Source organism: Bacillus rossius, chromosome 1, assembly GCF_032445375.1.
Source record: "Bacillus rossius redtenbacheri isolate Brsri chromosome 1, Brsri_v3, whole genome shotgun sequence".
NCBI classification, from domain to species: Eukaryota; Metazoa; Arthropoda; class Insecta; order Phasmatodea; family Bacillidae; genus Bacillus; species Bacillus rossius.
In genome coordinates, this window is record NC_086330.1 from 298,606,032 (window position 1) to 298,617,511 (window position 11,480).

Here is an 11,480-nt window from a genome sequence, read left to right on the forward strand (position 1 = left end):
GGATATAGACTGGATCGCAACACTAATTTAATGTTTCAATTCAATAAACACTGTCAGGAAGCAAGCAAGGCAATGCGAGAACATTATCCTTTTGGTTGAATGTAGCGAAAGGGAAAAAGAGTCACCTTTCTTGCCACGATCTTGTTCGCAGATAACGCAGGTATAAGTAGTAAATGGACTCCACACAATGACAACCCTCCCATTTTTCCGCCCCCCTCGCTGAAACGCCCTCTCCCCCCACCGCCCCGGCGCAGGCGACAGGCTCAGGTATATCGCCCCGCCCAACCACTGGCCGTAGCACGTGGCCAGTGGCCCACCGCGCTAAAACTTTTTACTAGGGAGGCCCCTTAAGGCCGGGTTTATAGAAAACGCAAGAACGCAGAAACGCAACTACGGTAAAAGTCCAACCGTAACTCTTCTACCAGCACGTTTATAAAAAACGCAAGACTCGCAAGAACGCAACGCAGAAGTTGTTGAACTTTCTACTTCTTGCGTTTTCTCCTTGTGTTTCGGCCTTCTATACTGGTTGCTTTAGTATGTGGAAACTGAAACTGTCATGTAATGCATATAGAAGGCTCTGCGATTGTAATCGTTACGCTTGTGTTTCTTTATTTATGTTTTGGTCTGGCATTCTTCTAGTGAATACAGCGCAATGGAGGAAGCTGATTAATTTCTTATTCAGCTTATCCAAAATTTTCCCTGCCTGTACGATAAGTACAACAAAGATTTTAAAAATAATCATGACTTATTCCTGAAATTTAATTTTTTGACGTTGGCGATGGCCGGCGTCCTTGCGTTTTTTATAAACGACTGTGAATTTCTTGCGGTTGTCGCGTCCTGCGTTCTTGCGTTTCTGCGTTCTTGCGTTTTCTATAAACCCAGCCTTACTGCAAATCACGTACAGCCCAGAACGACGTCCGAAGTAGTGGAACCATGTTGGTCCCGACGATCTGCTACTCTTGAAGATAGTTTGCCGTCGTACAATTTAACGTCCTCGTTCACAATTATGTCTATATGTAACGATGTCTTCAGAATTGACCGGTATGATAGTGCCTCTTCATTTAGGTATGCACTAATTTTGTAAACGGTCACAATAGAAAATTATCAAATTTTAACAGTAGACAAACTTGAAATTATTATAAATAGAAGAGTTCTACAGACCAAAAGCAGTTTCTTCCAAATTCTCACTAGGACGAAGTTTTTGTAGTCGTCTGGACATCTTCCAACGTTAATATTATGAAAATATTATCAATATTTTCTCAGCACTTCACATAGTAAACCGTTCAACAGCAATAGTGATTTAAATTTCACAATTTTAGTGGTAATTAAGACTGTTTGTACTGAATAACTTATCCCTCGTACAATAGTTATGTTATTCCTCTTTTTATTCAAACTTCGTTCCCTCGAATGTTTTTCTTTTCTTTCAATAAAACAAAACCTCATGTTTTTGTCCATAGCATAATTTAGCTAGTGATATCAACTAGCTTTACATATTGGTTTTATAATAAGTAAAATTAATCATAGAATAATGAATAAATATCATTACATCTAACAAAATGATGCGAGTTTTTCTTTGCTATAAGGTATTACCTTATAATATATATATATATATATATATATATATATATATATATATATATATATATATATATATACATATTTGGATATCATGTTTGATTGTATTCATTATTAAAAAGAGTTAGTACAAGTAGAATAATTATTTACATGAGTTACAAAATATAAAAAATCTTAACTGCTCTCTAATAACTTATGACGAAATTAAACTTTAAGGGATAAATAACTTGAAATTTTTAAGTTCATATATATAACTGTATAAACTCGTAGCATACTAACTGGTTAGTTTTCAGCAATAGTTATGGCGCAAATAGTGTCAGTGTACCTACAAAACGTATTTCCAGGAAAAAAGGCAAGCACTTATGCAAATATAGAATTTAAGCAAATCACTAACATTTGGTACAAAAATAAGAATTAAATATCGAGACTATTATACACAGTGCAATTTTTTAAATGTTAGATAGTAAATATTGTAACTAATAGAAAATAAAATATAGTTACAATGTCTTGACCAGATTTAAAGTAATGTATGTATTTTTAATGCTTTGATACTGTTTCCAAACAAATTAAATTTTTCATCCAATTTAGATATCTATTAAACAGAAAAAGAAACAACTGAAAAAATGTGTACCTAAGGCCATTTAGTAAAAATTAAAATTCAAAAACTCTGTTACTAACAAAATTTCACTAAATATTGATAAACAAAAACGATCAGTGACGTTGATATTTTTTTAATTTAAAATATATCAATATGCTGGTAGTGCCACAGAGCTGCGCTCACCTCTCGCAAAGTTATGAGCGCCTGATACCCAGCTCGCCTGAGCGCTCGGGCCTGTCACCCCCAAGGATCCCGCCGGGGGGAGCTAGCTAGCCAATGAGAACAATGGGGCGGGCCCATACTTGGCAGTAGGTCTCGTGGAGGGAGTTCAAAGCAGTGAAGGGGAAGCGGTCGGTAATCTGCACAGGTCATGCATCTGCGAACCGACCCCTCGCGGCCTCAATGTTACCATTACAAATAACCATGCTGTGTCTTTGTTTTTATAGATAGAGTATCAGCCCCGCTGACTTGTTTAAGAATTCAACTCATTCAAGGCGGCAGTTTAGCTGTTTAAGCGATTAAACGAATAGCCTGAAAACTATGATACTTTGAATATTATATCACATATCACCATCTTGAAGTAAAAAATTAAAACTTTTGAAGCTATAGCGCTGTTAGTGTCTTAAAAATCTACAACGTGGTTTATTTTTGATGCTGTTATCACAAAAATTGTAGAAATCGCGCGAGAATTCGTTTTGCATGTAAATGCCTATTCCACGGCCGGAGTGAATTTGGTTGAAGCCCGGCCTTTCTCTGATAGGTGCCAGTATGGCACCGATTAAACGACTATATGGCACCGTTATAGCACTCATATTGTGCCAAAATGGCATGAAATTAATATGAACTAATATGGCACTAATATGGATGATATAACCCATGTAAAATACAAGATTTTTTTTTAACCTTGACATCTCATCTACTTAATGACAAACTAATCAAATCACCCAAATTTGTATTCATAAATAAATAAATAAATAAATAAATAAGATGTTACACATCAAAAAAATATTGTGATGTAAGTTGTATATACACACACACTACAAAGCATTCATAAAATAAAATTAGTCATGTACATCGTTTGGAGTGTGTATAATGTTTTGATATTTATAACACCAAGAGGCAACGAGAACAATTCTTTACACAGTGTTTCCTAGAAAAATATATATTAAATACCAAATTCAGTAGCTATATATCTTCCATTGTTCAGCTTTGTTATTACTTTTAGCTTATAACCTACCCATAAAAATACACATGGGTATGTGGCCATCATGCTAATTAGAAGGGGAATTGCACAAGATACGGTTATGAGAATGTATAAGAATGTGTGCAAGTATGCGAGTGAAAAAGTATGCGAGTCAACAACTATGCAAGTGAGCATGTATGCGAGTGCGAGTATTCAAGTGCGCAAGTATACAAGTGTTCAATAATACATACGCAAAAGGGAAAAAATGCTGTCAAATGCCATACTCCTGAGCCCTCTCCACACTTTCATTAAGCTGTAATGATATCATCGTATCGACTTACCATGCTGATTGTAAAGAAATATCACTTAAGAAATATTACTTAAGTCTAATTTAGACCTGAATACAAAAAGAGCTGATAATTTTATAGAAGTGTTGTTCTGTGTGTGAGTGTGTGTGTGTGTATATATATTTATTTATTTATTTATTTATATTTATATATATATATTGGGATTTGTGCGAGACAGACGACGCTGTGATGAATTACGTGTTTACGACGCTGGGCAGCGCTCGAGAGGACTGTACGATGTCGAATGCTGACCCCCGCCCCTTTTTACTTCCGTTGGTGGCGCCCTCACCTCTTTTCTTCCGTTCGTGCCATGCCATAGCACTGCGTAGCGTGACATCGCAGTGTCGCAGTGTGTTTTGATATCACTGGTGGTCTGTCGTTGACTGTTCTGTCGTACAAGCAAACTCGTGGTGTCATTTATTTCGCTGTGGTTCTGAAAAGGGCGACGTTTTAGTGGAGCTCAATGGGGTACACGTTTAGTGAGTACACGGACATGCTGCTTGTTTATGGGGAAGCTAGACAAAATGGACGAGCCGCCCGTCGTCTGTACGAAGAACGATATCCGGGTCGTAGGATTCCAGCTCACACCATGTTTGCAAGACTTACTCAGCGAATGTGTGATACTGGTACATGTGCCGTCACAATACCAAATGCTGGTGCTCCACGCAGGATCCGTACTCCCAGTTTTGAAGAAGATGTATTTCAGAGATTTGAGGAGAGTCCGGATACAAGCACAAGGGCAGAAGGTTCCGATATGGATGCTGACAAAATGGCTGTTTGGCGAGTTCTTCATGAGCAACTCTTGTACCCATACCACCTTCAAAACGTGCAACACATGGGTCCGGTGGACTATCCTCTTCGCATGACCTTTTCTCGTTGGTACATTCGAAGAGTATTGAGGAACTCCGAGTTAGCGGTTTTATTCAGCGATGAAGCCAAGTTCACTCAAGATGCTATTCTCAATTCGCACAACAGTCATGTTTGGAATGATGTCAATCCGCATGCAACGTGTGTTACAGCTCGCCAGGAACGTTTTTCAGTTAATGTGTGGGCCGGTATTGTTGACAGCGTACTCACCAGGCCTTTTTTTCTTCCGCCACGAGTTACCGGCGCCGGATATCTCCACTTCCTTCAGAACGAACTACCAGGTCTTCTTGAAGATGTTCCATTGCATGTCCGACGTGTGATGTGGTACCAACATGACGGGGCACCACCTCATTTTTCCCTGCAAGTGCGAGAGTATTTAAACCAAACATTTCCAAACCGATGGATTGGAAGAGCGGGCCCTGTCGCATGGCCGCCAAGGTCACCGGACCTAACCCCGTTAAATTTCTTTCTGTGGGGTTACGTAAAAGGGCTTATCTACGCTACGCCAGTAGAAATGGTAGAAGAGCTTACACAGCGAATCATTGAAGCGTTCGAAATCATAAGGTCGACTCCACACATGCTCCAGCGTATCCGTGAAAACATGATTCGCCGTTGCCACCTCTGTGACGCTCAAGGTTGGCGTGTTTTGGAGCCGTTGCTTTAGGCTGTCACATTGTTAAAACGTATGCAACAATTTAAATGTTGTGAAACAATGCCGAAGCTGTGATTGATTTCAGAGTGAAATTAAAATCTGTGCCACGATTAAAAAGGTTATTTCTCTACTCGAACGCCCGCACATCCACAACAAAACACTCTACAAAGGGTTGCCTACGCTGACTCTTTCTGGGGCTGCAGGGGCTTAACTACGCGTTTCGGCAACATGTTTATTGGCAAAAATGGTTGCAAATAATAAGAGCTTTCTACCCTCAAGCGTTGTAACATGAATTTTGATACATTCTGTATATAATAGCTTTTTTAAAAAAGATCATCAGTCATAGGAAGCAAACTTTATAATGTAAGTATGGATTTCTACAGTATTTTGAAAATCATAAAATGGTGCTCTTTTAACATAAGATACAAATTCCTACCAGGAATCAGATCACAATAACATTTACTATAAAATTGTATTACCATTGTCTGAAAATACCAATGCAATGTGCCATTCAAGCAGTATAGACATTGTGTATGACAATTTTTCTTAATAAAGTTCATGTTAAGCATCACATAATATAACATTACTCATCATTATCTTTATCAGACACTGGCCCATCCAAAAGGTATTTGTACAGATGAGACTTCTCCTTTGGTACATATTGTATCAGACGTCTAATATCACGCACTTTGTTTGAGTACAGAGGAATTTTCCCTGTTGGAAAGGCCAATCTGTTGGGGAGTTGAACCACTTGATGATTGTAGAGTCCCATCTGGAATTTATTAAACAGAGCCCATTTATGGTGGTGTGACCTGTGACATACCCCTTCCTATTCTTCTCATAAATGAAATGAAACATTGTCGAGATGGGAAAAACCACCCTGTCTCTCCTTGTTTTATGCTCACTTTCAATGGAAACAGGTAGTTTCTTGTAATAGTTCTTCCCCCACTCTGTGTAGTCATATATTCCCGATTCCTGTACTTCCTTCACAACAAATTTTCCAGGTTTACCACGTAGGATAATGTGTTCAATAACATTGTGTACCGTATAAATCCTATCATGCTTTTGTAGTCTTCTCCTAATGATTCCAAAATCCCTGTCGCATGGCAGGAAAATGTGCCCTCTGACAGGATAAAAGTTCTTAATTTTATTGAATTGCCCTGAATCTGTTAGATATAAAAGGTATCTACATAGCGTATGATTTTTGTTTTGGGCTGGGAAGTTGTCTAAAAACAGCCTTAGTTCCATCTCGTTACTATTCCTCGCCTGTAGATAATCATTGAGGAAAGTACAAACCTCATTTGGGCTTTTACATCCATTATCTTCATGATACACAAACACAGTACCACTACTGTTTTTTCTTTATGTCGGTTATACAGAAAACATTAGCAGTCAATTGTCGACGATAAAAGAGCTCTTTTACTGGTACTTTGGGAAAAGAAACATTCTGCATGTAGTCAAATGCTAGTGATAAAACATTACTTTCATTTTTACCTTCCCTTGAGTATTCATTCTGCAGAGCACTGTAAAATTCCTTACTTCTCTTCTTATGATTAAACAACTCTGCAACCGCAGTGCATTTTGCTTCTTCATTCAAGTGTGGAGATTTTATTTTTAACTGGAGTTCTTCACAGGTACAGCATGTGTCGACCTGTGGCCTGCCAAATCTGTAGTTGTAATGGTTTCTAAAATAATCCCAGTATTTCCAATAAGAACATTTGACATCAGGGTGTTTCTCTCTAAACCACCTCCACATTTGGGTTGTATTCAGATCAGCACTTAAGTAATACTGGTTTGTCCTGAATAATGAGATTCTTTAACATGGAAAGATTCAATGTGCTCTCGAATTAGAAGTTGAAGGTCCTGTGGTGTGGAATTACTTACACCTTTAACCCCCCGGTTTTCTGGAAATTTTCCAGAAAGTTTTAATTCGCGCAACCTCTGCAACCGTTTCGCACTTATTGTCAGAACTGATAATAGTGCAACGAGATACCTATTTTCGATGTGCTCCAATTATGACATGATATTTGAATGAACCTGAGTTAACTCTAGCTGACTCTGATCTTGATGTCTCTGTTTCACTTGATGTATAGCAATGAGCCCCTGCAGGAACAAATCTTGTTGATCCTTTGTGGGCAGATTGTAAAACTTCGTAAATATGTCAATACAGTTGTCATTACCAATCACTTCCAAGCACTTCTTCTTGCATCTACAGCACACAAAAGTCAACAGAGTTTGTTACAAACAGAACAATACTAACATTTCATAGGTTGTTTACAGCTGAAAAAAGTGAGGTTATATTATCTTATTTTACATCATCAATAATACTTCCGTAATAACTCAGTGGTCTATTTTAGCATTACTTTAACAAATTAATTTTTAAAATTTGTTTTCAACCCAATGCAGGTTCTTCAACTTACTTGCAAGTAAATCCAGTCTTTTTTTCTGGTTTCAGCACTCTGCTGTAACTGACTTATTCTTGTCCTTTCAGTCTGGCACTTTTTACCATACCTATTTCTTTTATACTTGGCTGGATATTTTTTTCCGTGTACCACCACTTTCTTCCTCACCACTTTCCATAATATTTCAAATATAAAATTCCTTATTATAGCACAAACTGTAACACTTCAAGTCATCCAAAAACCATAACATTCAACTGAATGAAAACAAATGAAGGTGCAGTTCTGTCGTAAGCTGGGGACTAGTCCCTAAAGTTGTTCCGGTGTTGCCGGCTACTCAGGGGTTCGGTAGAGGGGGGTTCGGGCCGCGTGGCCGTGGGATCTAGTCTCCAGAATTAATAAAACCAAATAAAGTCCCCAGGTCCTTTATGCACATCGAGGTAGACACTTTACATGGGGCAGCCGCGGATCTGCCTGTGACAATCTCAATAAGGCGTAGCCTGGTTCCGCGCACCTTTGCTATACTAGAATACGGGATGTCCCACCCGTGCCGATAAAGACCCTTTCTTACTATAGTGGCGCTAAACACGGCTGACATAGTCTGGTGGAAAATGATGGGGGTGATGTCACAAGACCTGTTTGTCCCGATTCCGGCAAATCCTCCACTGACCTCGTCCCTAGGAAGATAAAGCAGCAATAACTTAAATATACGATGACTCGCGTTCAACCCGATGACAGTCCAACTGTACGTATCAGTGACTGTAAAGAAAAAACTATGCGACTGAAAAACTATGGTTAACTCCCGCACAGCACAGCTCAAGACTACTGAACGCCTGGTCAAGTCCTCTCTCACCATCACGGAGCGACGTCTCCTGCACGACTGCTGCCTCTCATGCCAGGATAGTACTTTATTTACTCTATGGCCAGGATGACGACTGCCTCCCCCTCTCTGCCTGGCGCGCCCGAGCGCCCGCATCTCTCCCCCTCTACCACGAGCCCGTGGAACACGCGGATTGGACACAAGCGGAAACCACGGCCTAGGCACCCGGTGAACAAATACAACTAAGAAAATTACATAAAATTCAAATGAAAAATTATTTACAATTAATTAAAAAAATAAATGTATATACAATAAAAGAAACGTCAAATCCCTGAAAGAAAATACACGTTGCACAGAACCACACTCTCGTTGCACCAATAATGCAAGAGAGGGCGCTGACGAGGCATAACGGCCTGAAGGAGCAGGGGAGACATTTGGGTCGACGTCAGTTCAATGTTGTTCATTTAGGCTGTCATGTAGATATTCAATGGGAAACAATACGCAATACCCTTTCAAAACTCATCCTGTATTTTGAATGCATTTAACTACCCACACGATGCTCTGACCGATGCCCTTCCTACACCAATTTTTAGGTCTACGCTTTGTGATCGGGACGTAACATATAACTGAAAATTGTCAATATACTGACTGATGCCCTTTCAAAACAAACTATATATATATATATATATTGCCGTTACCCGGCCTCTGTAGAAGGCCCAGGAAGTACCTGACGGGTGCTACGGGCGTCGCGGTGCTGCTGTTGTACCGGGGGGCGCCAGGCTAGTGAGACACTAGGCCGTTGATGATGGGTCGTGGGTACTCTGCCCCCGCGTGCCCCGCCAGGTACGCGGCTTGAAATCTAACCTAAAATTCCCTGAGGCCGTTCGGCCATGTGGAGGACAGGGTGGCACGAAATAATCGTAAACAACACCGGTTATGTTGATTTACGTTTAATTAACGGACTTCTCCGGTGGTACGCATGGTTACTCGGTACTCCCTATGCGTATACTACGTAGTGTCAGAACTGCTACAAACACTATTCGAATGCGCTATGCGGCATCTGAGCTATTGTACAGTTACATGAATATATGCTGATTACATAACAAAATACGACACTAATATAACACAATGAATTCGCCGCAGCAGTCTCGCGGAGCGCGGTTACGAATGTTCTGGAAACAGCCAGTACCGAAAGTTAACTGTCTTAGGGTGGCTCAGTGAGCGTGACCTTAAATTACACCTTGCTTTTACTTGTGGTTGCAGCCGGCATGTGTATGCGCGGCGGTTTATCGAAAGTGTGTTGGCTGGAGTCCACCAGTGCCGTACGTGGCGTGGTCCGCGACGCGGTGAGGAACCACTAATGAAGGCAGTCGGTATAAGCCCGGGCCCGCAAAATACAAGCCGAGTCGACGTGAGCAACTATGAAATAAAAGAAAAAGGTTTAGGTATTAAAATGACTGCAGAATGAACGATCGGTGAAACAAAGTGAAAGGCTTCTCACGGACACACGTCTTGACCCGGCGCGGAGTGGTTGGAGACTGCCGAACATGGCCGCTCGCAAGGGAGGGAAACTTTCACCTCCTTTGTGAGCCCGCACCAAAAACTTACATTAACTTAATTTGCTATATTATAAGCTAAAAACACGTTCCAGGTGCCCAATTAAAAGGTAGAACCTGGTAATTGGGTGCCTAAGGCTTAACAATTGTTTTAGAGTATTTAATTATTTAAATTGTGGCATCAAGTTGGCGACTGTAAATTTATTAACATGTTGTCTCCCTGTGAACTTTATTTGTGGGATTTCTCCTAATCCGACTTGGTCATTGTCACGGACACTTTAATTAAGGCCAGTGACCGTGGTGAATGTTAATGAGGTTCATTGTCTGCTCCGTGCGTGCGGTGCTCGAATGGAGTGGCTACGACGCACTTTTTAATGTCTGGGAATTAGTAATTTTGTCCTAATGCATTTTCCCTTAACTGTTTTATTGGTTCGAGCGCCCGGGGTTCCGTGCCCTTAAGTTTCTTTACGTCTATTGGGGTCACGCACGAGACGCTCGCCTGACTCATTCCCTCTGTATATATAGTGAAAATTACATATATTTGTGTTGCTATTTTTTCCGTAGATTATTTTTAATACAACCAACATAGACATTCAGTAGCGGATCCGGGGGGGGGGGGGGGGGGGGCAGGTTCGCGCGAGATGTAAACGAAATGTATATAGTGCTTGTAATAAGAGCTTCGGCTGTAACAAAGATTATGTGGAAAGGGAGTGTGGGAAAGGGGGAGAGCGCACGGTATCACCTCTTTGCTCTCCTCTTTCCAAAAGGCCCGCCCCGCAGTCGCGCCTTGTACTCGAGATACATAGGCCTTCATGTATGGTTTGTGGGATCCAACACAATAGAATGAGCTATTCAAGTGATTATTAACTGTTATCGCGGCGTTCTTTTATTTGCTTCTGTCAAATTTTGAAAAAATGACAGAGAAACGTAAACAAGGGGATCTTCGTTCGTTTTTCTTACGGAAGAGGGCGAACCGAACGAAAATGAAACACTATTACCTGGAAACAATGTCAGTGACATCATTCTTGACTCAAAGTTCATCAGGTAGGTACATCCTTCTGATTATTCTGTATGTACTTAAAATAAATTCATATTAACACAGTTAGTCGAGGAAAGCTGTTGATGACTACTATTTCAACACCTTGAATGATTATGTGCCATTTTTAAATAAATCTGTAATTTAGTGTGGTATTACTATGCACTACAGAACACTGAAACTTTAATTTAAATCATTTATTTATATTTTTCACTGTTTGTTTACTTTGGTGTGAGCATAATTATTTATGTACAATTTATACATTTTTCGTTTATATAACCTCTAAAAATCGTATTGGATTACGTTTTTGAAGGCCGATGATTGGCCCGGAAATCGGCGGAACTTTTGAACTGTTTATTGAAACATTGTTCCTAGTGACGTTATTATTTTGTTAGCTGAATTATTGAGTATTCTGTCTGGTGTGCCATATTGTGGCTTGTGTGTGAT